This window comes from Corvus hawaiiensis, chromosome 2 (genome assembly GCF_020740725.1).
Source record: "Corvus hawaiiensis isolate bCorHaw1 chromosome 2, bCorHaw1.pri.cur, whole genome shotgun sequence".
Classification (NCBI taxonomy): domain Eukaryota; kingdom Metazoa; phylum Chordata; class Aves; order Passeriformes; family Corvidae; genus Corvus; species Corvus hawaiiensis.
In genome coordinates this window covers 29,214,797-29,219,659 of record NC_063214.1, presented here as the reverse complement: position 1 = coordinate 29,219,659, position 4,863 = coordinate 29,214,797, and positions in this window count along the sequence as shown.

The window sequence follows — 4,863 nt, the reverse complement described above, 5'->3', positions numbered from 1 at the left end:
GGATCTTCTTTTGCAGATGAATATATCCATTTCCAAGTCAAAGTTTGTTCACTTTAACATGGGTCTGAACCCAAGCCAGAGTCTTAAGTAACTTCAACCTTTAAAGTAGTTTGAGCAATGTGTTTATATTAACTGAAGCAAAACCTTATATGCAGCCTCACATGACGATGGAAAACTAGAATTTCAGTTCAGAAGCCACATGTTGTGCCAAAAGCCCATTTTCATTAGTTTGTTGAGAATGTATTTGCTTTTGTTCTTTTCTTGCCCCTTTCTTAATCAGTCATCGCACCTCCTCCTTCCACTTACACTTACCACGTTGTTAGCTTATTCCTTCAGTTCTCATCGCTCTGTTTGCTTTGGTCAAGGGTTAAGAGCTCCAAACACAGATTAAAAGAATTATATCAGCATTATCAGTTGGTTCTGCTTCTATTGGCAACTCCTCTGCTTTTCAAGGATGGTATTTGATGTACTGTGCTGGCTTTTTTTCTTTTCAAAGTTATTTGGGGAGCTTTCTCCAAATTCTTTGCTGGTATTAAATTATCCTAGTCACCTCATCTCCTAAGATAGAGGAGCATGCATTTATTTTAAGAAATTACATAATGGCATATTCTTCAGGTGGCTTCATGTCTTTTTCGCTATTTTCACTCTGGTTCTTGTAATTTCCCTCATTTTTCTCTGAGATAGAATCATCTCTTCTACACCAGTGTCTTCTGTGTTCTCCATGATTTGGGATGATCCCTTTGGGATCATATTCTGCAGTGTGGCAATTTGTCTGGTTCAGGAAAGACCTGGAGAATTTGATCCTGCAGGTAAGCTAAAACTCATATTCTACGAAAATGTAGCTGTGACTTTTTTTGTGTACTGGGATTTATCCTGTGACAAGGCTTTAATGCTAAGCTTAGCAAGACTTCTTTTACTCTTCTTAAATGATTTGAAGATACCTAAGGCAAAATGAGTCCTGGTCTTCATGAGGTTGAGTCCGATTTTCAAGTAGGATTGAAGGCAATACACTGTTTCAATTGGAAGTGACCTACAGTGACCATTCAGTCCAAGGGCCTGACCAGTTCAGGGCTTTTATGTCTTAAGAAAGTACATACAGAATATGTGCTGCCTTGGCCATTCATGTGTATATTGGCACACTCTTTGATTGATTCCCTCTAACTTGAGGTCCAGTTTATCCAGTATTCCTTGCAGAGCCATACCAGCTGAGATCCTGAAAAGCATTTAGATGCATGACTCCTGCTTAGGGCTGAACTCCATTGATTTTGGCCAAGGTTCACAAGCTGCATAAGACTGAAATTGATGCTGTTCAGGTATGGAGCTCAAAGACAAAGACAAGCCAGTTGGCTCTGACCCACAGGCGCTTGTTTAAGTCTTTTATTTTCAGCATGTGGGCAGCCCTGTGCCTTTTCTAAACTTCTCAAAGCATAGGCCCAGATTACTATTCAGGGCATCAGCTGCACACATACTAGAACCCTAAAACATGAGAAATAAAGTAGCAGTCCCCTGTGTAAGTACTCTGTCTTGAAAAGTAAATCTAAGCACAAGCCCTGTTTTATGTTTTATAATGTGTTATTAGCAGAACTCCTCCTGCCTATGGTTTACGCCAACAACTCTGGCACAAAGTGCCACTACCAGTGATGTTCATACTCTCTGATTGCAAACAGTACTGTAGCCTTAAAAATGCAGGCCAGTACAGTAACATGTTGCTAATGCAATAAACATGGACTTGAAATCAAGTTTTAAAACAGAAAAAGATCAATGGCTGTGAGACAAGGGTCAAGTCTAAGTAAGTTTTCCAAAGAGCCAACTGGTCTTCTGCCAGATCTTCTGGTTCACCCACAGACTGGTTTCCCTTCAGCTATTTTGGCATCTCCCTGCTTAGGTAATGCCATGACTCTCTGCCAGGTTTATCTCATATTACAAAATCCTTAATACTGGGCTGGAAGAGGTTGAAAGGTCTCTCTTGATCTTACAGGAAAAAACCCTTATTTCAACATGGCTACAGGTTTGCTATTTCTTTTTTCACCAGTGCTGTGTTGCCAAGTCTGGCATATTTATCATGAGTTTCATAGTATCTGACATTCTGTAACACAGGACCTAAAATATAAAACAAAGTGCTGATGTCCCAGCTCTCATTTTCAAGTGATTAAACAAGAATCTCAGCCTTCACTTAAAAACCACATTTTTAGGCTCAGCATTTTTGAAAAGTAATTGGAAGTACTGTTTGAAGCCCTTGAAAATTACTGAAAGTGAAAAATATGGTAAGTGCTTATATACTCTGCAAACTGAAAAATCAGAGGATGTTAAAAAATAGAGCTCACTCTATTTTTGTTTGTTTGGTGGTTTTGTTTTGTTTTGTTTTGTTTTTTTAACAGAAGTCCCATGGTTTTTAAGTTAATCTTGAGATTTAGGAAGAAGAGCAGTCAAGTCCTTCTGTTTGACTGTCTGTTTTTCCCCAATTACTTACACTGTTCTGTTATTCAAGCCTCTCTTCAAGTCGAGTGGATCAAATGGAGGATGCGGGTCGCGGTTTGTCTTAGCACTGGCCTTTGCTGAGTTTCAGGACAAAGGAGACCCACAAAGGGAGTCTGGTACCTGCTGGTGTTTCTCTTCCACAGCCAGGCCACCCCACTTCACCTTTTTATTTCCATTTAGAAAAGCGCAAAAGGTTCCCCACATTTTTTAAAGTTTGCCGCATTTCCCTTTGTGAATGCAAAAATTACCCTGCCCTACTTTATCTAAAAAAAATTGCTGACAGTGCTGACAGTGTGCCATCTGCAGCCCTTGTAGCATGGCTGGGGCAATGCTCAGCATTTACAAAGGAATGTTTTTCTCTTAGATGTTTGAATTTGATCCATACTGTTGTTATTTATAAAAGAAATAAAGCTTTATTTCCTGATGTCTTATTTATTAAAGAATAAGGATTTATTTAAAATGTTAGACTTTGTGTTTACTTTCAGGTCAGGGGTGTCTTTTACTCCATATAGTACAAGTGCAGGTGTGGTGTTTCTGTGCCATGGAACACACGAGGATGAAGAAGTGCAGTGGGCTCCCTGCACTGGGAATCTGTGCTCAGCTGTACTTGGTCTGACTGAGCACAACTCTTCATTTCCCTGCAATGGTATCAGGTTTGTGTCAGAAAGAGTGAAAGGTGGCTCAGGTTTGGTAAGGTGTCCTAAGCAGGTTGAAAGGCTCACTTTTCCAGAATGGCTTTAGGAAAGTTAAAGCAAACTTGATGAAGTTTTAAGCTGGCAAACTTTTGTGAGACAGGCTCATCACCACCTCACTCTGTGCTGAGGAATTTGGACTGGAACCTTATCAGCTCTGGAGCAATGTTTTTCCATACAGAAGGGTTACCTCAACATTAGAAGTGGATACTGCAACTTAGATAAAAGCTAAGTTCAGTTCCTAATTTTGGTAACTAGCTGTCCTAGGACTTCAAAGGAACCACTCTTTCTCTGCCTCTGTTCTGCTTTTTGGGGGTTTTTTTGGTCCACATCCCATTTCTGCCTTCCCCCAAGATACATTCTGTTTCCCACCCACGCCTTTCCTCATCTGAGAATTACTTAACTTTCTGAAGAGGAGTCCTGTGAAATGTATCCTACACAGATGCACTGCTAGGGTGGAGCTGGGAATAGAGCATGGATGGAAACAAGGGACTGGGACAAGGATGAGGGAGAAAGGAGGCATGAGCCAGCTGTGTGCCCAGGTGGCCAAGACCAATGGCATCCTGGTCTGCATAAAAAATATTGTGTCAAGAAGTACTAGGGAAGCGACTGTCGCTCAGTACTTGGCACTGGTGCAGTTGCACCTCAGATTCTGGGCCGAGTCATGGGCCCCTCACAAGAAGAAAGATGTTGAAATGCTGGAGTTAGTCCAGAGAAGGGCAATGAAGCTGGTGAAGGGTCTGGAGCACAAGTCCTATGAGGAGCGACTGAGAGAACTGGAGTTGTTTAGCCTGGAGAAGAGGAGGCACTGGGGTGACTTTATCAGTCTCTACAGCTACCTGAAAAGAGGGTGTAGCCAGGTGAGGGTGAGGCTCTTCTCCCACACAGCCAGTGACAGGACAAGAGGAAATGTCCTTGAGCTGTGCCAGGGGAGGTTTAGCTTGGACATCAGCAAGGATTTTTTCACTGAAAGAGTGATTAGACATTGGAATGGGCTACCCAGGGAGATGGTGGAGGCATCGTCCCTGAAGATGTTCAGGAAATGACTGGACATGGCACTTAGTGCTATGGTGTAGTTCTCATGACGGTACTCCATCACAGGTTGAACTCAATGATCTTGGAGGTCTTTTCCAACCTTAATGATTCTATGATTCTATGATACGGGACAATATGACACTGCAGCTCCAGGACAAGAGACGAGAACTGCTCTTTTCCATGGTTCTGTGAATTTTAACCAGTATAAGATGATATTGTACTGTCCTCTCAGAGGCCTTCATAAGCCCATGGTGTGCACACAGAATGAAGAGCAGCCTAAGTAGTCAAGATAAAGTTGTGTGGGAGATGGGTTTCCATCTAGAGCAGGTGTTCTCAGGGATAATCCTACTGTGCCTAATTTTAGCGCCCAGCCTTTTCCGTCAATTCCCTGGCACAAGTGCTTTCTCTTCTGGTGCTCTGCTGTTTGGAGTTCCTTTGGCTTCCTTTGCCTGCCTACCAGTGTCAGTGAACAAGCTTCTCCAGCTTTCCTGAGCTTATCAATTTATCTTTCTCACTCTTACCTACACATCTCAGCAACTGGCTCTCACAGAACTCCCTAATCACCTTTGTGGTCTCTGAGAGTGACAGAGGGTTTCTTTGTGCGCAAATTAATCAGCTGGTGTAAATAAAATCAATAAAGAACAAGGCTACAGCAATG